Source organism: Fistularia commersonii, chromosome 11, assembly GCF_037954325.1.
Source record: "Fistularia commersonii isolate RoL2024-O1a breed Wild chromosome 11, RoL_Fcom_v1.0, whole genome shotgun sequence".
NCBI classification, from domain to species: domain Eukaryota; kingdom Metazoa; phylum Chordata; class Actinopteri; order Syngnathiformes; family Fistulariidae; genus Fistularia; species Fistularia commersonii.
The window spans coordinates 4,640,229-4,665,468 of NC_141294.1; the positions used below are offsets into that span (position 1 = coordinate 4,640,229).

Genomic DNA, 25,240 nt, shown 5'->3' on the forward strand with positions numbered 1-25,240 from the left:
AGTCAAGAGGGTTGAATTAAAAATAGTCTCAAACAAGTTAAATTTCCCAAAGAGATGTATCTTTTTTTATATTTTTCTGTTTTTTCTGATAAGAAATTGTCACATGTGAAACGCGCTCGTAATGAAAATCGCACAATACACCTAATTCACACTTAATATCGGAGTTGCTACCGTCAGTTAGACAGAATTAAATAAATAAAGACAATAATAAATACAGTTTTGGGCACTTGAGGGAGTTAGGGGCTGCTGAGGCTGTAAACCTGCAACAGATGCTCCTCTCCAAGGTTGCAGTGAAGGCTTGGACAGTCCCTCCTTGCATTTAGCTGCACACACATGCACATTACTCAAAAGACCTCTCAATAAGAGACAGCTGTGTTGAAGGGGAGGGGAGAGAAATCTGCACATCACCCCCCCCCCCTGTTATATTCATCAGGGAGCCACCTCAGTGTGTGTCACATTGCCCCGATCACTGGTTCCTACAAGCTGGAATGTATAAAGGCCACATCCCAATCTATCTTCCAGCTGAAGGTAATATTTCATGTGTTCTGCACACATATTATACATTTTAAGCTTCCATTCATGTGACACAATAAGACTTTTGTCACGATGAAAAAGTCTTTTGAAATCTGGGGATCCTTGAAAAATTCTTTTTGGTTGCATGAAAAACCATCAAGTCTCCGTGTTCCGTCCCCCTTAACAGCTCCTGTCCTCAAATAACTTGCATCAGTGTAATATATATATATATGTGCTACTGTGACTCACAATGAAGCGCGCCGAGCTGAGCAACTGCGGCAACAGTCACCAAACAGAGGCAGAAATTCCCACAGCAAGTGAAACGGCGCAGCATCACATTACAAGGGAATTTCAGCTCCAAACTTTATTTTTCACAGGAAAATGAAAGTGCAAGTTGATGCGTTCTTTCTTTCAGGAGAGTGTTGCATCAGTCCTTTTAGTTTTGATTGTAGTCAATAAGAGGATTGTTGCCTCATGCCGTCCCCTCACCCACAACACCGTGCATTGTGGGATATCCCGCTGGTTCGTCTTCCTCCGCTACTTGTCTGTCGCTCGTCTACGTGTCAGCCTCGTCCACGTTGTGCTCGGCTCTGCCTCTCTCTCGGCCCTAAAACAATGACGGGCCTGTGAAAGCCCGGCTGTCGCGATCCTTCAATAGCAGCCGGCTAATTGCTGACCCTAACAGGCCCAATTAGCACTTACAAGCTTGGTGCGGGGGCCCCTGGGAGCCGTCTGTGCAGACGTGGGGACGAGATTTGGTCCCAGCTGCAGCATCTGAAGCACAAAGAGCAGCCACACGGCAGCACTGTGACCGCTCTTCTCTCTCTGTGCCTTTCTTGGCTTTATTACCCCAGTCGCCCATCTCTCCATCTCTTTCCATCTTTCACCCATTCTTTAGTCTCCGTCTGCCCGGTCGGGCTCTTAGCTGAAGCCCCCAGAGCCCTCCTCAGAGAAGTCTCTTGAAGTGCAGAGAATCAGAGGCAGAAGAGCGCTCTGGGAAAGCCGGCTGAGCGAGAAAAAAGGGGCTCCGGCGCCGAAGCCGGTATTACGACAGCAACAAGCGTGTAATCAGTCCTCTTTTAAAGTGGCTTCTCAAAGAGCATGAGGGCTAATGTGCACAACTTAGACTGATATTTTCGATAAAGCCCCACATTTAGTAACTGGCAAATATATCAGGCTGGATGTTCCCTTTTGAGTGTGAAATGTGATAAAGACATACATCTCCCCACTGATAAGGAAAATGCAGGGAGGAGCTGGAGTGGCTGGCACACAAAAGAGCTCTGTCAAGACATCGTGAGTTTGGTGATTTTTACCAGCCATAATTCTCCCGCTAAAGCGGAAAAAGAGGGAAAAAAGTGGGGAGAGGAAGATGATTAACGTGGGCTGGACTGCTCGTCCCTCATCTATTCTGTTATCTTCATTATTTGGAAGGCATTAAAAGAGGCCAGGGATGGCAGCTTGGGGAGAGGCGCTCAGGAGGTGGGGGAAGTTCTATGTGCTGGGATACTAATTACAGTGTCCACTAATAGCGCCTCAAGTAAACCAGGCCAATGCATCTTGCTTGATGAGAACATGCATCAACCAGCTTAATTGAGAGTAAAATGAGGCAGGCATGCCACAGGACCTATTAATCAACATTGATGAATGAAAGTGTAATTAGATGTGGAAATACAAAAAGGAGAGAGGAAAAGCAATCGGTTAACTTAAAGTTAAGGCTAGAGTTGTTAACTAACACGTTGCAATATTGCACACATTAGGCTTTATCTTTCTGACATGCCCCCCCCCGCCCCCCCTCCGCCCCCCCCGGTCCTAACTTTTATTTCTACCTTGAACAAAGAATGTCGAGTAAAGACTGTTTGCTCAGACATCATTTAGATGACGTGGATATTGTGCTTCCCGTCCCGCGTATTTCCACTCAGCGTTGCCGCACCTGCACTACAGGCTGCATCTGCTGCGGAATACTAATTGGTTTATTCAGAGCGTCTCCATCAAATACAGCACTTGATACATCCGTCGCCGCTCTTCTTGGCTAATGTGGTCCACTCTCTGTCATGTTAAAAAAAAAAAAAAAAAAAACTCTACTCGCAGCACTGGATTAACCAGGTGTGACACCTGAATTCGCCAAACTATCCATATAAATAATGTCTCGTCGGTGGCAGTGCACTCGAGGCGAACAACCATCATCATTTTTTAACATGATCATGTCAACACTTTCATGGGTAACTTAATGTCATGAGGCTTGGGATCTGCATATGATGTAGCGTGACATATTCAGCCTTAATCTATGTTTATTGTTCATCATATTTATCTTGTGTTGCAGCATTTTCGCTCCCTGACATTGACATTCATTGCCGGTCCTGCGCAGCCCCATGAGCTATGTGAATAAACACAGCAAACACAACACCCTTGAAACACCATAATCCCTTTTGTTTTGGTGGAGGCTCTTTTCGCTGTGTATGCAAGTGGGAAAGCCTCTCTGTCTTTCCGCACACGCGCACACACGTGCATTCTCATAAGGACATACAAACAAACGCCCGGGCACAAATCAACACGTGCCTGCGCGAGCGCGTACACACGCACGCACGTACGCACGCACTCACGCGCACGCTCCAGCCTCTCTTTGCTCACTTTCCCTTTCAAAAGCTCTTATCTATTTATAGACTTTGATATGTAAACCTATGAAATCTTTCCTCAGGCGAGACAATCAGGCCTGTTCTTCTTCAATCCACTGGAATCAAAAGACAGAAAGGGGAACAAAAAAACAGATGAGAAAAGCGAAACACAAAAGAGACACAATGTAAGAGGAGAGAAGCGGAGGCCTGGTTATAGTGTTGGTTGATAATTACAGCCAAAGACAAGGCAGATTAGGACAACATTTTCACCAAACGCTTCCTGAAGAGGAGACTGGGTGACTGACAGTGGAGGCAATGTGTTTTATTGTTTAGCCAAACGCTCGCATTGCCTCCCATCGTTTTGCATTAAAAGAACTAAAGCGCCGCTTTAGCTGGTAAGGGAGGAAAGGAGGCTGGCGATCTGTCATGGGACGGCGCACCCCGTCTCGGAGACACGCCATAAGGATGTGGACATCGGGAGGCGGAGGGGGGGGGGGTATAAATGCGTCAGATTTACCAAATTTGGAGAGCGAAAAAAAAAGTCCAACGCAGCATAGCAGAGCGGGGCATGAGAGGTCAGCTCCATTTTCTCCTGCGCCCACTGACATCATCGAAAATGGCCCGGCTGAAATTAGCCTCACCCCCGGAATGACATTTCTCTCTGCATAAGCCATGCGGACGCGACGAGCGGCTGAACATGAAATCCAAATCAACACATTGTTTCTGCGATGTCAGAAGCAGCCAGGGAATGACCATCACTCTCTGGCTTGGGGATATTTGTTGTCAAAATGGTAGCTCTGCAAACTGTTTGAAATAATCTAATCCAGCAAATCTTGACTCGTTTGGGTCATTATGCAGGCTTGACCTCGTTCTGTAGGGATGCATCTCACCACGCGGGATGGGAATCGCAAGCAGACATGGCTGTCCGCAGAAACACGTGGAACTTCCTCCGTCAATAAGTGTGACGCGTTTTGGCTTCAGAAACGGGTGGCTGCCTGGTGGAAGTAACACAAAACCCGTTCACTTTGGTGTCCTTTATGCCTCCGGCACAAAATAAGACAACACAAATACAGTCAGTTTTCACAAGGGAAAAACACACTGTAGAGCTTTAGCCCAGAGGGACCGAATGCAAAAGAAAGAAAGAAGGTGCATGCGTATATATATATATATATATATATATATATATATACATAAACATATGATTTATTTTATTTTTTTTATTAAACAAAATTTCTGGGGGAACAAAGTACTTGTGTTGACCTGATTTGAGGAGCAGGTGTTGCACAGGACAGAATTTCTACTTTTCTCATGGGAAATGATTTATAGTACTTTAAGGACAACAGGTAATGTATTAATTTTGTGATGATAGAGTGTCTTAAAATGAATTTGCATTGTCTAATATCTCCTCTGATACCTCTTAATGAGCAAAACCAAGCATGTGATATCACGCGTTGATCAAAATGAATCATTTAGAATTATTGCTTATTCCTCACAAATGCCAAGCAGGCAAAATGTGAATAAAATTGCATTCAAATAAACCTTCCCTTAGCAATATCTATTGCTCAAGGGGCCGATTTCACCGTCATCTCCATCACTGTATCCTTATGTGGCCGTAGGAAGAGCCAATCCTCTTTGCTGTCTCCTTGTGTCTCAGAAATAATAAATACACACTTTTTAATGGCTGACTTTATGTTGCTTTTGCAGCAGAGCTGTCACTTGGGTAGTAACACTAAAGATGCAATCATGGTGGTCGGTGGAGAAGATGGACGAGTGAGCGGGACAGGTGGACAGGTGAGATAAGGAGGGTTTGTGAGAAGCAGTCAGGCCTGGATTTGTGTGGCTGTCTGCTGCCGGACGCTTAATAGCTGATGGCAAGCTGTGATTGTGATGAACATTTTAAATCTCTGGTCCAGTTTTTCCTTGACCTTTTTCCTTCCTCTCCTCTGTTTCATGTTCCAGTTAGCTCATCTTTAGGTTTTTATTTATTTATTTTTGTCATTTTTTTTTTTCCGTTCTTTGCCGTCCCTTGAATCCTAACTCTGAGTTTTATTTAATAATTAAGGATATGCGGATATTTTGCACGTGTGCTTGTGTGTGTGTGTGTGTGTGTGTGTGTGTGTGTGTGTGTGTGTGTGTGTGTTTCTCGTGAGGTGTTTTCTCACCAAGCGGAATTCTTGCTCTCCTGGAAATGTTTTAACTGGTACTAAAGTGAATGTCTGATGGATGAGTCTGCCTGCTAGAGGCTACATTTTCTCATAATGCAGACTGTCAGTGTTTGTGTTCTTTTGTGGGTAATGTAGGCGCTACCTCTTTTTGGAAGGAAGAAAATATGTTTTAAACATATATGTATGGCCACAGTTTGTCAGTAGAACTTGAAATGGCATTAAAAAGTGAAATGAAAAGTAGTTTTCAACAAGTTTTCTGTTTCTCCAGTTCAATAGATTAGGGTCACAACTTGTAATTTTTTTTTTTTTTTTTTTGCATAAATTATCTAACCTAACTATTTGCTCAAATAGATATTATAATACAATTGTGTGTATAAAGCGTGTTTTTACAAGTTTTGGGAGTCCTGGCTGCAGCCAAGATCAACCTTTCCATGGTGCAGGTTGCAAGCTATAGAGTACACAGTAGTCTTGACGGGTTTTAGCATTTCCTTACTGACAAAAAGATTAATTCGTAAACACCTCTCTCTGTAATGGTATTAACACACATTGACTCTCATCAGAATCTGGCTGTGTGCTCGAGCGTTCAAATGTCTCATGAAAATGCCGCTGTTGTTGTTCATAGCCGCCATTCTTGGCAGATACAGAAGAGCAACGTGAGCAGCCCTTTACTGTTATACATCGACGAAGAAACGAACCCCGTCCGGAAGGTCGTAACCCGCTATGATGAGATTCTTTTTTTTGCATCCGCGATTCTCATCCAAACGGAGAAGCGCAGCTTTTTACATAGAATACACCCTCCAAACCCTCTGCCCTACATTGCATTAGAGTAAATACGCCAACATAAGAAGATGAAGGATCTCACACGGATCTCCGCGGTCACCGCTTTGAGATTTAAAGACGGACGAAAAACGGCTAAAAAGCACAGAATGTAAAGCCGAGGCTACAAGCGGTCCAAAGTCAACCTGAACAGTATCATCGGTCGGTACGTTTCCAATCCATGCACCCAGTCTCTCGCTGTTTAGCCTCTCTGAGAGTGATCGATGCACTCTGGCCCACTCTCTCATGAAAGAGCCGTCCTTTTGTTTTCTATAGCTGGTGGATTTGAGTGAAGTTTGATGGATGTGGGTGGACTTGTCACGTGTGGGTGTGTTATCTCTTTGTTGTGTGAAATAGAGACAAAAGAAGAGGAGTGGATGAGAAGACTGTGATTTTTATCTCTGAAGTGCAAAAATGTTTCGCAGCGCTATGTCGGGAGGTAGTGGGAGTAAGATTAGAGCTGTTGAGGAACAAAAATAGATTGATCAGATAGCACAATACGAATATCGGAGGGCTTTGTTTGTAAATTCTCATTGGGTTTTTTGTTTTTTTTTTCCCGTGTTGTGTTTAACGTTTCCCTGATCCTCCCCTTTCATTGTACCGCGGTGTTCTGTTATTTGATGAGCCTTAAATATGGAAACGTCTGTATTTACACACCACACAGTCATTACGCTCCTGGCCTCCATAGATTAAAAAATAACCTAATTAGGAATATTCTTTTGTTTTGCTTGGCTCCGCACCTGCGCTGCAGTCTGTATGTTTGTCTTTGCTCGTGCACGTACGTGTGGTAACTGTGTACGCTTGCCGGCCTCCAGGGTGGAGGTCCGTCTGCCTGGTTTTTGCTCCTCGCCCCAGGGCCTGGGTGACTCACGCACAGGAGTCAGACGTGGTGGGGAACACACCTTGGATTTACTCGCGCTTAATCCCCACGGTGAGGTCGGGCCTCTATTCGTGCAAAATCTCCTCCCATGCGACGATGAAAACACCTGCGATCCATTTACGTCTGAGAGCCGGTATTCACACAAAGGTCCCGAGGGACCCCGAGAAACCGTGTTTGTGTTTGTGTGTACGGGGGACTCTGGCTGTCGGCGGTGGAATTGTTTGTATTTGTGCATATTTATAAAAAAAAAAGGGTTGAGCCATATCCGCGTGCGACTGTTCGAAGACGCGAACGTCCGATCCGGCAGGGGAAGGAGGCGGGCATTGATGTACGGCAACAGGCGGTCCTGAAGACTTTTACGACTTTACTCGATCATCCTGAATTTGCCACGGCGGGTCTCTTTTCTTTGTTCGACCGATGAACTTTTTGCTGAAAAGTGACAGACGCGCAAGTAATAACGCCGTCCTTCCCTCGGCTTCGCGGACTACGGGGGCGCACGTCGACAAAGGTGCCAAAACCACCAGAGGACTCTGATATAGGTGATTTCGATGCTCCTCAGCCATTTAATGATGGATGAACCTGCTGCTGCGGGAACATTTGACAAGCCGCTGTCAGCTGTGACATGCAGGACTGAGTGAGCGAAGTACGCGAGCGAGGTAGGAAAAGAGCAGACGCGCACGGGGCATGCGGAGACAGGCCACAGATGATGGCAGATGGAAAGAAGGTGGGGATTGTGTAAAAAAAAAAAAAAAAAAAAACAGTGTTCAATCTGTGGCATTGACAATATGGTGTCAGCCTCTTGCTGTGGAAACGTGACAGGCTGGCAGGTGGGCTTCTGCTGTCTGTGTCACCGACTGGGAGATCAGGGCCAACACGCAGAGATTCCACTGCTCAGACTCCAGGTTGTGTATCTTTTGATTGCAGTTGAGGCCATAGTGACACATGAACTCACAGTGGCACGCACAAATGCGGGCGCACACACACATTTATGCATATACGCAGTCAGTGGGTGTAAAGTTACATTGCTATCCCTAATTACCGCCACAGTGCCAGTATTTGGAGCCGGGGCTCCAAATTACACGGCTCAACCACAACAAGGGCGACGTGCCCAGCAGTCATTTGTCAGACTAATTATTTGTCTTGGGCTTGTAATTGCGGTGAGAACAGGTACTCAGGTAATTGTGTGGTAAGCTGCAATGTTAAGTGATGCTTTCCCTCCATTTTCACACAAGATGAAAGGAGGAAAGGCTGCGGTGCTTAAATATGTGGTCCAATCAGGCCTCCCAGTCAGACGCGGATTCTAAAAATACGCGTCTCTGATGAGACCCGGCTTTTTAAGCGAAATGTGAACAACACCTTGATATTAAGATCATCTGCGTGGTAATGAGTCTCCGCATTAGCGCGGTCACTTTCAGAACCGAGTGCCCGTTGTTTGCCGTACGACACGTCCGGGAAATCCGAATTTCCCATCAGCGATTGTGAAATACTGCGGAGGGCGAATACTTTATATCAGTCTACGTTTCATATCTATGAGCAATCGTTGTGGTAATTCAAGGAAGCACCTTTCCTCTCTTTGCGGCATTGTGTCCCGGCGTACAAATATAAACACACAGGCCGCTGTCACTGCGATGACGTTGGGCTCCCCAAAACTGTCACCTATCATCATAATTACGACGGTGTTCTCTGTTATTCTTATTTTTAAATGTGCATCCCATGATTCCTCACAAGGGTTAGGCAGGGCCGACCGGACACGATGTCAGGTTGAATATTATAATGAGCAAAAAATAAATAACTCATCAAGAAGTAAAAAAAGAGGAATTTTAGTATTTGCCCTGAATCCAATAGCAGCCCCCCACCCCACCCCCACTGTCTGCGAGATTTGTCCGATCTGGACAATGGCCACTGAATTCCTGCGTGTCTCCCGATGAGCGAATCAGTCTCACCACGCAATTGTCTCCGGCCATCTTGCGCTGTTGCTCCCGTGCACATTATAGCCCGAGGGCTTCCTTGTTCTTTTGTGTCAGAGAACACGCAAGCCCTTGAAAAGGATCCATAACTATCAGCGACAGCCAAGGCCGAGCGCGGCCGGCCTCATGCAGAAAAGGCCACCTCTACATTTAAAGGTAGAGACATAAAAGAGTCCTCTACCTTCCCTTACCTTGGTTTAATACGGTGCGTGGCCTGGTCACGTCATTTTCATGTGCGCCGGGGCAAGAAATGTCAGCTCCGTCTTTAATATCAACAGGCGAAGCTGACAGCGCTGTTTGATAAACAAAATGTTCTCTCTCATGAACAGAATGTTTTTGGGTGTCCGTCAGTAATCATGCACCACCTTTAGCTTCCACTCCGGGACAAAGTGTTTAGCAGCTCTGTGCAGTCTGTGTAATGTGCATGATCAGTATGTCTGGGGAGGATGAGAATAAGGAGTAGGCGTGTTTTTTTTTTTTTTCTCTCTTTCTCCCTCCGTTCTTTCTCTCTCTCCTAACGGTAGAGACACCACCGTGCCATCTGCTTTGCATTTGTTTAACAAAGATTTATTGTGCAGCAAGACACTAATCCAAAACACTCACACACACACACACACACACACAGACACACGCAGGCACACACACACACACACACACACACACACACACACATCTCGCCTTCTTCTTGTCACAGGCCGCGAAGAAAAAAAGTGAGGGATGTGGGATTGGAAACGCTTGGCGTTCTCTTTGTCAACTCTCACTCTGATGAGAGGAGAAAGAGCTGGCTGGCACACAGAGGTAGGAATGCCAATTATGGCCCCCTCTGCCTCCATGTGGCGCACACCAACACGCGATTTTGAGGTACAATTATAAACTTGTCATACATGTGTTTATGGTGAGCCGGAGCAAGTGCACGACTTTGAGTAAAAACATATAAAGGACGGACTCAAAGCGAGGAAAAAAAAAAAAAAGCGCTCATCTGTGGCTCCACAATGACAGGATTCATTTGCAGCGCGGCGCGGGGAAGGTGCTACACTTCGGTACCGAAACGTGTTTTGCGAGGCGAGGATTATCGGCATCTAAAAAGGGAAAACAGGTCAAAGTGGCTCTCAAGAACATCTCTTATCGTGTCAGCTGAGGAAGCGGAACGGTGTAGCCGGGCATGTTGCTTCTCGATGTCCTGTTCGGACGAACCCTTGGACACATTGACTCCCTCTGCCCTCTTTGTCACCTGCGTGCCAGGTAGAAAAGCAGGGTCCCGAGGGCAGGAACTGTACAACCCTTGAACTGGCGAAAGACAATCAGAGGGGTTGGGAGGGCTCCTCAGATAAGACAGGGGTTAGAGGGCCTCGAGGATGAGACACCGTAGAGCCTGTCGAGTCACTTCTGAAACACTCGTCGGAGTGTTACCCAACTCTAAGACGGGGCCGAGGGTCTCCATCTGCCAACTGGTACTACCAAGGTATTTATCATTTATGCCTAAACACTGAGAGGCACAAACATGCATACAAGAGAGGCACAGATGAGCATGTGTTCTTATTTATATGCTCTTGTACAACCAAACGCAAGTACACACACACACACACAGACATATGCATGCACACACACACACACACACACACACACACACACGCACATGCACATGCAAACAGACGTGCGCTCAGCCGGGATCTATACCGGACCTCAGATCCAGTTCAAGTGTTCATCGCTGAACTCTCCAACCCCGAGGTGACGCCCCTGCCAGTTCACCTGCCAGTGCTGTACAAGCAGACCACTTAGCGCCCCAGAAAGGCCAGCCTCCACACACACACCCCGCCACACACACCGTGTCAGTCCGGGTCAAGGAGGCCTCACCCGTGCTCGCGTTCCATCTCTGCTAGGCATCGTGCGGTGTCACCAACTTCCAACGGTCCACAGTCTGCTTGTATGTCACAGTAGAACTGCTCCGTTTTTTTAAGAGGCTACTTATCTAAGCTATACAGGCATGTTAAAAGTAGTAAAACAGTAAAATAGAAGCATTAAAATCTTTATCGTCATCCTGGAAACAGTATGTAACACTCATGACAACATGCTCATTTCATAAAATTTTAAGAGATCTAAAATCCTCACGAGCACACGGAATATACGGAACAAATTGTCAGAGCCTTTATGGTGTGACTAATGGTGACTATGAATGTGTTTTATATTTCAAATAGTGAGGAATACAGTAATCAAATGACTCCATCTGTGTGGTTTTCTAAGCCAGAATTACTTAAGGTTGCTATTTATTGCCTTGAGAAAGAATGCCTCCCCTTCTTTCCCGGTGCTAAATTAGCCTGTTGTTGCAGCTCGGTGCACGCTGTGCAACATTATACCGAGGAGACGAAGGCCTGTGACTGGAAACAAGACATGTGAATGAGAAAAACGACCGAGATGAAAAGAAAGATATCCTCTCTGGGAATCCAAGCAAAGAGAGGATGTGGCAAGTTTTTCTCATGACCCCTTTGTTTAAAAAAAGCAGATGCTCTTTTTAATCCGAGCCTCGTTAATGACCAGAGGTTGTTGCATTTCATACGACATCACAGTTGCCATCAATCAAATTGAACACACAAATAGTTAAGTGACGTACATTAAAAGAGAGTTATGGTGAAGCCAGAGAGTCAGCTGCAGGGTGTTTCACAGAGCAAGTGTGCTTTATGAACAGGATATTATCAATTCCTTTAAAAAATTTGCATTTTAAGGAAAGAGGACTGTAAGAATATTCTATGACCTGTGGCGGTTTAGCGTTTGGTGGGCACAATGCACAGTAGAGGGCATAGTTTTCTTGCGCTTCAGTCACTCATGAGTCACAAGAATGGAGACACAAGTGTCTTTGTGGCCCCAACCAGAGTGAGGAGCGTGCATGAGATTCAGAATTAAAAACTAAAATGACATCGCCGTATCAATAGTGTCCCGGGTACCCAGAACACACAGCTTAAAATAAGTATTCTTTACGTAGCTGGATAATTATTGAGTAAAAAAGCCACGGAAGCACCTGTTAGGCCCCGCCGACTGCTGGAGGTTTGTCTTCTATCACCTGCATGCATACAGGACAACTCTTTTAAAGTCAAGTCAAATCTTTTTTTATCTAGCCGGAGTAGCCAAAATGTATCTGCGTGCATGTGGGAGTATTCTTTAGCGCATAACGCGTCACAGCAGCCCTCGGGCTCGAAGACCCGATTCGTGGTGGTGAATTGTCTCATCACAGAGCCCACACTGCAGCTGATACAAATGCACAATTTCCTTTTTTTAACATTTCTACTTGTGTGGGTGCCGATGTCTAGGACTTATAGTTTAACGCTGATTTTTTTGGTAGGTGGCGTGGATTTTATATCACCTTGTTGTGTGCGCTTCAGAAAGTGTTATCAATGTTACCCCTGGAGAAAGCAAATGTTGAACAGCTGTTACTCTAACTGATTAGAAATGTGATCCAAAAATGTGGATCAGGTGCCCAGTTACATGAAATGTTTAGATGTGCAAAGCACAAATTGAGTCCAAGAAGCCGCAGTTGTCTACTGGAAGCTAACTGACTAGCGGTGCTACGTGAAGGATTCAAGCATAAATCGAAATATACCCGGGCCTTTTCGGGAATAATTAGGTGTTCGGCATTGTGCAACATTACAATTCATTAAAATATCTAAAAGCGTGTCCCTGGCTGTGCGTGGGATTCTAAAATACAGTCTCAAAACAAATGTAAGACTAAGAAATCCAGGGAAAGGCCTGCTCAGCTTCCCGTACAGCATTTCTTATGAAATGCCATTGTGCGGAGGCAGGTTGAATTATTGGCTGAGTCACACATGATTAAAAATAGCAATGGTGCATTCCTTTTATACCTTGTAAGGGGAATAGTTAGGATATGTTGTCAGACACGAAATCAGAAGAATTTACAGTCTGCATTGCATATCGCTGACCCTGCCAACACTGACACATTCTGCTCCCCCTTTATCACTGACCATACATCGCCACAAAGGGGAAATTACAATCATGGGCAAAAGTTTCTTTTTTACAACCATAAAAATCACACAAGGCTTTGGCAACACCTATTCAGAACCCGGGACAGCGCTGTGCAGCCTCAAACGTGGATTTTTTTTTTTATTTTTTTTTTTTTGGGGGGGGGGGGTTGTTTTATTGCTGTCATCTTGCCAAAAAATTGTAGTTGTTTAAGCTATTTTCCTATGGTACTAAAACTTCAATTTCTGAGGTTGAAAGTACAACTCAGACCTCTAACCCTCTTTTGGCGTAAGGTGCAGGCCGATCGCGCAGCCTCTATCACGTTGCCAGCTGCAAGTTCAGATTGGTTTTGACTTACATGCTTATGACAGCCATTGCAGTGGGAGACCGCTGCTCATTTCCTGTTTTCAACCACGAGTCAAGACAGTTTCTTTTGAAACGTTGTTTGTTCCTTTTCCTCAAGCCAAACAAAAGGGCTTCTTTATGCCCAAACCATGATCTGTCTCAAACCCTAAATGAGAGTTTCTGTGCCTAAATGTAATGAGACTTCAACCATGGTGCTTAGACACCAAGACTTTGTTTCTCAACAGTGATTCTTAGGGGCCATATTGGGAATATATATTATTCTGGCTGAAAAAAAAAAAGGGTGATGTTTTCTTTAGGCCATAGCCCAAGTTGGGTTGTGGAAAGTTGAGTCAGCCGTGGGTTGACGTCGGGACACAGAAGACAGTTACGTTGATCGGATGACGACGGTGTGTGGAGACAGCCGAGGATATCGAAAGAAGAATAAAAAAAACAAGATTCCGCTTTACTAACATAACCTACATACTGTTAAACTGCTTCTGACTGACCAGGATGTAGTCCCTATATCGAGGCTTTTTGAAAACAAACAAAAAAAAAAAAAACTGCAAGCCAAAGGGGAAGATGGAATCGTACAAAGCTCATTTAGTTGTCAAGTCCGGGAAGGAAAAGTGAAACAGACGTGAAATGTCACGTCACGGGTTCTCTGTGAACATTAGCTGGTTAAAGGGAATCACATGGGATCCCTTGTTACGGCCCTCCTCATCCGTCTCACTTCCAAATCCCAAAATCGTCATCAGCCGCACGTAAACACAAAAGATCTTCAATCAAAACGACGGCGATAGAGAAACCCGGAGATAACTGACACGGCCTGCATTTCATCCATGCCGTTTATCAATTTCTTACATCTTGTTCCCGCAACACTCCCCGGTTGTCTTTACACTCCACTTCTCCATCTTCTGTTTGAGATTAACTTTGCAATCCTTTCTTTCTCCCTTTGGCACTTCCCTCCACTTATTTTCCCTCCAACCTGCTGCTTATGCCATGTACAGCTGCAAAGGGGAGTGCCGGTTAATGCACACTAATAATGTTCAGACTGAGAGGGTTTGTCAGTAATAATTACTTCCCACAGAATGAGTAATAATATTCACAAGATGTGTATTAACACCTACTGTTGTTTTGCCTAATTTCCAATCTCTAATGCAATATGATTGTCTCCCGGTACTAAGTAAATCATTTCGCTTTGTGTCACAGGTGCCCCTTTTCACATAGAGATGTGTCATTTAAGATTTATGCTAAAATGCGAAATTGCTTCGCGAGCGTTCGACCATTTACACAAAAGCAGAATGGCATAGTCTCTTCACAGGTACGCGCCAGACGCACACTTAAATAGCTCGTAGGGTTTGTGTTTGCGCGCATGTGTGTGTGTGTGAGCACGGACACGCGCGTGTGTGTATGTGTTCATCCGCGCGTGTCTAGGGTTGGCATGATGGGACGTCCCCTCAGAAGTGGATCAAATTCCAATCTTAGATTGCCTCCTTGGATAATGTGGAAATATTAAAGAAGCCTTGATCTAAAATGGAGCATGGAAATGAAGTGGCAGAGGGAGCCCTGAGGACAGGCGGCAGACACAGTGTTGGGCCAGCCATACATACCTCTGGGATGCTGCAAGCGAAGCCTGACTCTCCTATGTAAATGTCCCATTCCACACATTAGTCATACTGCCTTCGCTGTGCTAAAGTGTGTCTGCCTCCATGAAGATCCCTCGAATGTTCCACAGAAAAAAACCCTAGAGGCCCTGCCTGCCCCACCGCCGCCCCCACCTTTAAGGACCACAGCGCGGCCGATTGGTTCGATACCCCAGGTAAACGGCGGAGATTTTAATGAGATATTAGGATCGCCGACGTCAGCGACGAGAAAAACGATAACATCGGGGAACAAATACCTCGAGATAAAGACGATTGTCTTTGGGCTTCGATGCAAATATACCGACTTTGTTTTTCACGACGAATCTCACGGTGTAAAAACCCCGCGAAGATATATGATACCGTGACGCCAATATAATATGATATAAGGTGCGATGACGTTCGGGATTCCCACATTCACCGTAAGCATCGACTTTCGTATGAGTTTTGGATTTATTTGGGGTTATACTACACTTAGAGTCACGGTGCTTTGAGTTTCATGTAATGAACCGACAGAGCCGGGCGCACCACGGCAGCCCTATTACCCCGCTGAAGCCGTTTGAGCTCCACCTTATGGCCTTTTCTCCATGCCCTGCCTGATCCAACAGCTTCACGCTCTCCTCTCCCTGCTCTCTGTCTATTGTTGAGGGGCAAGGTCTAAGCCAAACAGGCTTATTTATTCCACAATTAATTGGTCTGGGGCTGTACGGCTGATTAAAACCCGTAATCGCTTACAAGGGGAAAGACAGGAGACGGGGATTTGAGGTACGTGTGAAAAAAAAACAAAAGATTGTATTGAGCATCTCACTGACCGGTCAGCTTTTGTCTTCTCGGGATGATTCTTTCAACCTTTAAAAAAAAAAAAAAGAAGAAAAAAGAAAAGCGTGAATACTGCAATTCCGTGGCGTTGCCGTTCATCATTAACACAATTGAAACAATAGTTTGTCCATTGAATGGATACTACAGCAGCCTGTACATGAAATTCTGATTTATGGGTGTGGATAATACAATTAGAATGGCATGGAATAATTACCATCCATATAACTTGTCTTGCTCAATTTGAAGCCGTGAGCTTGTCAGCCCTCTGACCGCAGCTTGATCTGAGTGTTTCCAAGAGAAAGTAGAAAAGTCAGGAGTCACATATCACAGAGATTAATATGTTAGGGCCATGATAGAGAGCTCTCTCTGTCATAATCAACTCAGCCACTTTAATCATTCTTTGCTGATTAATGCAGTCGGAATTTAAAATTCCCCAACACGATCCGATTGGTCTATTACAGCAGGTGGCGGTTTCTCAAGGTCACCGGCCGGTTGTTTGCTTTTTTTTTTTAGTGTTTTCTTTTTAATTGTCCATTGTGTTGTGCGGGCCCCGTGTTACGGTGCTTCAGCCTGATTGTTATTCTAATCAGCCTCTATATATGCCGGACTCTTGGCTCAAAACCTCCTTACTAAGTTAATGTCATTAAATTAATAATGAAAGATATGTATTATCTATCACTCCATCCAACATGGGATCGTCCATGTATTATGCATCACCTGCTCTAATTTATTCATTAAGACAAAGCGAGAGGCTTGTTAGTCTCATTTCTAAGACATGAGCTTAAGCCTTGCCATCGTGCAGTGATACACTCTTATTTATCCACAGTCGCACAAGGCCATAAGGCTGCCTATAGCCTGAACGACAAGTCCATTAACTAAAAATAAAATCAATACACGATGTGGGATGTTCTTTTCTCTGAATATAGGACTTTGTTTTTAGAAATCATGAAAAAAGACAAGGATGCGGCGGACGCTTTTACGTAACTCCCAAAAGGGAATCGAGAAAGCGGTATTGAATTTGAGCGTAATAGTCGTGCGTTTTGACGTTGCATAACTTTTGTTGCGTGAGATCAACATCCTAATTGTTATCATTATTATCATTATAGCCATTTGATTGCTTTTTACAAAGACACCTGAGTCATTGTATTCGAAAGGTTAAGGATTATGCGATCGGGGCGATGAAAATTATTCGACAGAAGTTATTGTCACAGGTGTAATTGTTAGTGAGTGAGATAAGAATTTCAATTGCGTGCTATTCATCACTCCGACTCACCGACAGTTATATCCGTGTCAAAGACAAAAGATAAAAAAACATTCGAGTAATGTAATGTGTCAATTATCGCATTTATGAAGCGGCTGTTTTTATCGGTTGAATTTTCATCGGCATATAGTGTGCTACGGCGGCGATGGGGCCCCGCAGTTATTTAGAATACATTGAAACAAGGCGTGTTAAAATGGTCTGATATAATATTCTATATTACATATAACAACGGCACGATGTCTCTTTAGAAAAAAAAAAAAAAATAGCATTCATCTTTATTGCTGAAGACGAAAAGCCTGCTCAACAGTCATGTTTCCGCTACTTATTATTTTATTCATTCATTTACGTAGTGATTTATTTTGTTTACTTTCCATTTATTTACGCGAAAGCCCGCAATCCCGGTCTCACATTTCCGCTCCACACTGACCAAGTGTCAATAAAATCCATAGCAGGTTAATCTCCCACCGATGGAAACATGAACACTTTATCCAAAGCTGCATATGCTTCACACCCAGGGTCGATTTACTGTATGTCAGGGGCGATATTAGCATTCATATTAGCCGCTCTGCCCATGTATGATATTCGTCATTGCCAACCCTTTAGCACACCAACACAGTTCAGGGATGCTTATCTCATGAGCCATAAATTAGAGGATGAATTTCCTCCAAAACAGTGAAGGCGAAGGATGGAGGATGGAGTCATTGTGCTGCGTGGTGTTTTGACACTGTAATGACACATGTTTTACAATCACCCCCTTCCCCTTTTCATTCGGAGGAGTGGACCTGTCCGCTCCTGCATGAGAGAAATGGGCTTCTCGGACATTACCACCCTCTCCCAGGGGAGACATAAATGAGCGACTGGCGATAGGGGGAGACTATAGAAAGAAGAGGAGGAGAGAAGCGGAGTGTGTCCAAACACCAAAGTCGGTGTGTATGAGTTTGTTGTGAAAGAGGAACGAAAGAAAGAAAGAAAGAAAGAAAGAAAGAAAGAAAGAAAGAAAGAAAGAAAGAAAGAGTGTTTAATTGCATCCTGGGCTGCTGCACAAGCACAGAGGTGCATCATTACGTACGTGACAGAGTGCCACAGTCACAGGCCCTCCCTAATAAATACTCATTACTAAAAACTTGAATGTAAATAAAGTGAAGGTCACGTCTGCAGAAGGTGTGATCCAGTCCGGGGACGGGTGTCTTACCCGTCAAGCCGGGCTCCACTCTCCCTCTGCTGCTTTCCTTCTCATGCGCCGTCTCTCTCCCTTGCTCTTTCTCTCTTGCGCTCATTACAGGAGAAGCCATGCAGTGCTGGTTAGGGGAACATGTGATGAGCCTTGGGAGATATATCCACTGGGAGGGAGAGAGGTAGAGAGACTGTAGGGGAAGGGAGAATAGATAAAAAAAATGCTGACTTGCCTTCAAAGGAGGCAAAAATAATTGAAATGGTGCGTGTGTGTGCGCGCGTGCGTGTGTGTGTGTGTGTGTGTGTGTGTGGGTGTGGTGGTGGCGGGTGGTGGGTGGCGGTGGTGGTGGTGGTGGAGGGGGGGAGATTGAGTGGCTCCATGTTTGAGTTGGTCATTAATTGAGGAGGAATGTGAAACACTGTGTGGTCCACCGCCAACACCCGCGCTGACACACAAGAGGAGATTGATAGAGGAAATGGCGTGATAAAGATATGAAAGGAGGAAAAGAGAGGGAGAGGATGTGAGGAGCGAAAACATAATAAAGTGGAGGGAACATTGTTGGAGTGGCTGAAACACAGAGGAGGGAGAAAGAGAGGGAGAGAGTTCAAAGTGTGCGTAGACTGAGTCCTGTCCTCGCCGTGTCCTTCCTCAAGCCCCAAGTCACGCATCGCTCATCTTGTCACATTGAACTCCAGATGCTCCTACCCCGGAGAACGCTCGGGCCACGGCCATTTTTCTTCATTCTCACTAACAATTTGGTAATGAAATATTGATTTTTAGTTAGATTCATATTGATGCCATTAGCTTTGCATTGATAAATCACGTTTGGCTGCTTGTCTGGTGTGGCAGAGCAAGAGCCGGGGCAGAGAGATTACAATCAGAGCCACTGATGTGTTAATTTGATGGATATTTCCCCTTCACCACCCTGCTACCCCCCTTATTTCTTTCTTTATGTTTCACTGCGTTTCATAACATTGTGTTTTTTTATTACAAAGCACCCCATGAGGATATTTATGTCCATGTCCATTTCGCCTGAAATAGCCTTTCAGCCAGGCTGCCTGTGGCAACAGTCTTAAAGTCATTTCATTTCAGTCCTTGTCTTATAGACCAGACAAGGACTGTTCAGCACCCGTTGAGTCAAATGAGGAAAATGGGAGAGAGCGCAGCTTTTTCTAGGCCTCTAGTTTTGACCAACAAAAGAGAGCAGTCTTGCAATTTAACCGGGGTCTCGTTGCATGTGATCATCTCCAAAGGGAGACGGATTCGGAGTGTCTGTTTTTCAGCATTTACTCCAAAGATATTGGCAATATATGTGAAAGCAGGAAAAGCAGCTGTCAGGACACGGTCCCTGCCTCGAAATGTTACAGCTCTCTTAAGCGTTCCACATGCAAGATTGGAGGGATATAACATTTGAGAAAGATTAGAATTATTTTCCAGATTAGGGCGGTTTTTCAATGAGTCTCCTGCCGCAGCTTCGCCTTCCAACTGCAATATGTGTCTGCACACAGTCATCTTAATGAAAGGAAATGATGGCGTTCGCTTTAATGACGTGCAGTTCAAGGACTGCTTATTGTTCTAGAGAAAAGCCATCTTTTTTCATGGTAATATGAGTCTTTCTTTTTTTTTTTCAGCCCTCTGCAATTTCTTTTTGAGACACCGAAGGTTAAATGTGCTTTATAAGTTGTCTAAATATGAGACACAATTCAGGATGTGAAACAGATATATTGATAACACCCCCTCTTACAGTTAGGGTTGTTTTGATAATATTTCATCTCGGCTACCTTTTTATCTTTCCGGGCGATTATGCAAAACTGAATATAATTGTAATTATTACGGACACGTTTGCAACTCCGTTGTGCTCCGGTTATAAAGTATCCCTACCGCAAATGATCAACTCTGCTTTTTCTATCAACACTTTGAAAGAAATGAGGCAACGGCAGTCCAAATCACAGCATAATTACGCCGCGTGTCATAAAACATCCCCCTGTTTACATTTATTCTCTAATCCGGAGCCCCGCGTGGAATCGGCTCCGGATATTTCGGTACCGAATGCGATCCAGTTTGATGAAATGACAATAACTTGTATTTAAGGGGAGGCCCACGATTCCAAGATGTCTGCTGGTGCTCTGACATTTACGTCCAATGCAATTGAGCCCAAGTGTTATGGCTTCTTTCGGGTTCCGGCGATCGACGCCGACCACCTCTGGGATAAAGGGCCAAGACGGGCTATTTGGGGAAAAGGCCAGTCGGGTCCGAATGAGGCCGGCGGAAGAACGCGAGCCATACTTTGACCGCGACAAATCAATCAAACCGACCGTCCCCCCCATTTTTGGCTTCAGCCTGGATGAAACCCGTGCTCCTTCTGGGAAATAACGGATGAAAAGCACTGAGTGATCTCGGTAATAATTTATCCAATGACCACCCAAAGGCGGACATTCCGACAAACTAGCTGAAGTTGAAGCTATTTCTGCGTCACGCAAATGTCATTTTCTTTATTACGCTATTTCCCAAAATGCACCCGTCTCCCCGAGAGTTCGGTCAAGCCTCCCAGATGTTGTGTGTGCTCCTCATTGATTGGGCTTACAGTGCCAACCTCTCTGGAGAAATACCCTCAGCTCAGGAGGATTTACTATTGATCCCCACTTCCTGTGCGGTGATGTACCTTCATTCACACACACACACATACACACACGTTCGGTTTTGACTTTGCAGACAAGGTGTGCGGCGGAGATATACCGAGACTATTACAAAAGAGCAGCGAAAGAAAGTTTTTTTTTTTTTTTTTTTGCTCAGAGACGCCACTAGGAGATTTGACCCCTCATTCAACTGAGAGTGAAACACCTCAATTTAGATTCTGCATGCTGCGATCAATAAGTCTCCACGTAACACTGCCCTTTACAGTATTGTACTAACAAGCCGTTATTACTGTAATGCCTTTGCGGTGATGTCATCCCGAGGTCATCCGCGGAAACAGATCCCGTAAAGTGGTGTTTTGATTGGCAGAGGCGCGGTCGCGGCTCGGCCAATGGCCACCCGGCGTGGCAGACGGTCGTCATGAGCCCAGGCCGGCGGGGGGAAGCAGTTTTGTTAGCACCTCGGTCATGCAATTGAATCAATACCCGGCCCGCAAAGCAGCGCTGTGTTCCCCCCCCCCAACCCCCCCGCCGTCCGGTCGGCGGGCGGAAGACAGGGACGCTCATGCTCGCTCTGCAGCTTCACTACCGCAGCTCACAGCCGATAAATGAGCGGGAGAGGGGGTTGGGGCGAGGGGGCGACGGGGGTAAGGGGAGCGATCTGAGGAGAGAAGACAGAGCAGTCAAACATTTCAGGGCCCGCCATTCCAGAGTAATGAAGCATAGCAAGAGAATATACCTCTGCAACATTTGATAAAGATGGGCTGACACACCAGTCCAAATAGGTTCCTCTGTACACCAGCACATGTCTATCCATCACCGCTCTGCATTACAGACAGGAAGAAGGGAAGGGGCAATGAAGGGGTTGGGTGCAAATAGAAAGCAAAAGAGTGAAAATTGACTGACAGTGGGTGAACAGGTGGGGAGGCAAGGGTGAGTGGATAGAGATAGGGTGAGAGGAAACAGAGAGAGAGAGAGAGCGAAAAAGTCTGCGTATCCTTGGCAGCTGGTGGATCCTATCAAGGCCGATTGGCTGGTGAATGAGGCTCGGGAGGCCCGTGTCCTTGTACCCACCGGTTTGTTTTCCGCTCTCTCCCTCACTCCGCTCCTGCAGCGAAAGACAATAAAGAAGTGAATGAGTAAACGTTGCACATTTTACGTCCTCATCATCTCTGCACTCTGTCTCTCCATCTGTTACTCCCTCACAGCGCAATGAGAAAAAAAAAAAAAAAAAAAACAGAGGCGAAGAGGAGGAGGAGAGAAGAAAAGAGACAACGGCCATGTTGTTTGCTAAGAAATTGACCATGATTTGCTTAAAGTTTTTAAGGTGTTTTAAGAAAATCCTTTCATATCTTGTTAAGACTGGCAATTTGCTTTGACGTCCTCTCGCTTTACACAAATATGACCAAACTTTTGGCCACCGCGATCTCGTACTGATGATTGTTTTGAAATTTTGCAGGGGACAAAACGGTTCGAAATAAATAAAAGGAGATTGAAATCTATCTAGTTGTCGATAACGCCGCAACAAAAAAAAATTCACTTCTCAAGACCGTGATTTGCTTAAAGTTTTTAAGGTATTTAAAAAAAATCCTTTCATACCTTGTTAAGACTGGCAATTTGCTTTGACGTCCTCTCGCTTTACACACATATGACCAAACTTTTGGCCATCGCGATCTCGTACTGATGATCATTTTGAAATTTTGCAGGGGACAGAACGGTTCGAAAAAAATAAAAGGAGATGGATATATAAATTCACTTCTTAATGCAACAAAACCTTAAATTAAAACCGAACAAAGCAGAAAACCGACACGTGTTTTTTTAGGTTGTTTTTTTTTTTTTTAGCCGTCCACTTATAATGATAGAGATTTATGACCTGTGCCTCGGACGACAACCAGGGGATAAAGAGATTCTCTGGCTTCACTTTGGACGAGCCTGTCACGTCATCCATCTTTATCTACACTTGACGTTCTTTTAGTATCGTCGCCGTCATCACTACCCGATGTTGTTTACGATTTTCAATCATCCATTTTACACAGGTACAGGTTTCATCGCAGGTTTTACATTCCGCTATCCAAAGAATCCATTGTTTTATGTTCCTTCCCTTTTTTGGGTGTATCCAAAATCTGAGCTCAGCAAGAAGCAAATGTATACACATGTTTGATATGAGTGCTTGAAATGACAATTTTTACAAGTAAAGCCAAAACAATTTGGATAATAAGTATCGCCGCCTGGCTACTGTACTTCTCCTCTGATATTCTGTTTGTTGAGAAGACAGGAATTATCTCCATCCCACAGATGGTCTTCATCAGGTTAAGACAGTAAAACCTACATTATTTGTGATGAAATGACAAATCATCATTTTGTCACAAATCGATATACCACAAAAAATCTTTTTTTTTCCATTGTGACCAGAAAATACTGTATTTATCACACCACGTACTCTATTTCTACATCTACTGTAGCACAACAATGAGTAATTTTACACGAGATTTTCTTCCCAGTCTACCATTTTATGTTTTATCAAATAAATCAGCAGACAGAAAACGTTGTGTCAACATATTACAGTGTCCTTAAATCTTGATAATTCCCTTGACTAACTCACTATTACCACCCATGGCATTATAAGACACAGCGTCCAGTTTGTCTCCAACCACATGAAGGCTATAAATTATGAAAGGGGGTAATTGAGCCCCATATTAAATGACTTATTCCAGCTCGTCGTCTAGAAAAAAAAATGTGATGGTACGTCATTAACTAATCAATGTAGGTGTGTATACACTATTTTTCTGCATTGTGCCTTCTACAGAAAATGTTATGAGTTTACACCCTCTGCCCAATCGGAGAGAACATCCATATGCATGTGCTTATTTCTTGGATGTTTTTGATTTTGGAGCAATATTTGATGGTCAGCGTCTGCAATTACACTTGAGTTAAATTATGGGACGGGTAGAATCCACAACTCACAGGATTAATGCTTTTGGAAAAAAAAAAAAAAAGGATGAGTCCACCCATCATGTGTCACAGTCGGGACCAAAAAAAAAGAACAGTTCCATCGGCAGACAGGCGTCGTCTCCTCACCGGCCACAGCTACTGTATCTGCATGACACAATACAAAGAGAAGAAAGTACTCTTTATTTGGGGAGTATCAATATAGATTGTCTGTATTGATATGACAAAACCCACAGTCCTCCTGCCCCTTTCGCCATGTCCAGTCTATTTAAACATGTTCTTAAAGTGTGTGTGTGTGTGTGTGTGTGTGTGTGTGTGTGTGTTGGGGGGGGATAAATAACTAAAATCAACCAAGCACTTAAATAGGGAATCCAGCTATAAATCATCAGAATGTGTTGTGTTGTTGGGTAATACCTGCAGATGTTGCAAAGCCCTGGACAAATAATTGACTGATAAAGCAATAATAAAAAAAAAAGACAACACAACTGAAAATATCATGAGAAAAATTGTGGTAGTTCTATGCAAGTTGCCTGCAAAAAAAAAATCTACTTTGGTTGCTCTTAGGTAGCAACGTAGTTACCTGGAACCGTGGAAGAAAGGAGTGAAAGTGGGGAGAATGAAGAGGGACAAATACAACAAATAATCCTTGCCATACCATAATACAACATGGCTGCACATCATCCTCAGGAGGTTGTATACAGAGGCCTGCTGCCTGCTGGCCAGCCAGGTACACTGCGTTGCTCTGAAGTCTTGGGGTGATTAATGAAATCTTAACGGCAGCCCAGACACAAATATTCATCACCTGGCTGCCCCTATTGTAATGCATGTGGAGAAGCCGGAGCGTGACAGAGGAGAGGGGAGACGAGAGCCGGCCCAGAGACAAAACACAACATGGGGCGCAGGGATTATTACCAGGCCTACGGAAACAACGCTTTTTGTTCTTCTCAACAAAATGGAGGCATGTGATTTATGGACAGTCAGCATCTGTTTGGAGCAAAAGGAGACACAGATTCATGTCTGCTATTATGGGCTGTCCATGTAACCAGGGTGAGAATTTGAAGGGGGTGAGGCGGCGGCGGGGTGGGGTGGGGGGTGGGGTGGGGGGGCACTCTGTCAGTTCCTTGTCATACTGTGAATCCGTGACATCGGAGAGCACGGGTGAGGTGTTGTATTACTTGGTATATCACAAACAGATGTAAGGTTATGGGCCACCCAGGCATGGTTTCTGAAAGAGCGAGGTGTGGAGTGGGTGGGACCTGGAGCCAGAAACACACATAAAAAAAAAAAAAAAAAAAAAAAAAAAGTTTGAACAGTCAGCTGATGATGCGCTTCCACATCAGTCAGCAGAGAGGATGAAATCGATTGTATCATCGTCGCCCGCGATAAATATGGCTTTGTGTGCAGGTCTGATATGATCATTTTGATTTATGACATGCATGCAAGACTTCCAGGACTCCCGGAGATTGCGTGTGCACTTTTTTCCATCCATGTGTGTAT

General features: G+C 44.7%; 1 long non-coding RNA gene across 1 annotated transcript in view; it reads right to left on the minus strand.

Moving 5' to 3' along the window:
• LOC147229268 (uncharacterized) overlaps nt 1-15,753 on the minus strand; it is a 54,426-nt gene extending 38,673 nt beyond the window's left edge. Inside the window, exon 1 of the long non-coding RNA XR_015106771.1 lies at nt 15,720-15,753. This is a non-coding gene — a long non-coding RNA (uncharacterized LOC147229268). The remainder of the gene's footprint in view (nt 1-15,719) is intronic.
• Nucleotides 15,754-25,240: the final 9,487 nt, after the last annotated feature.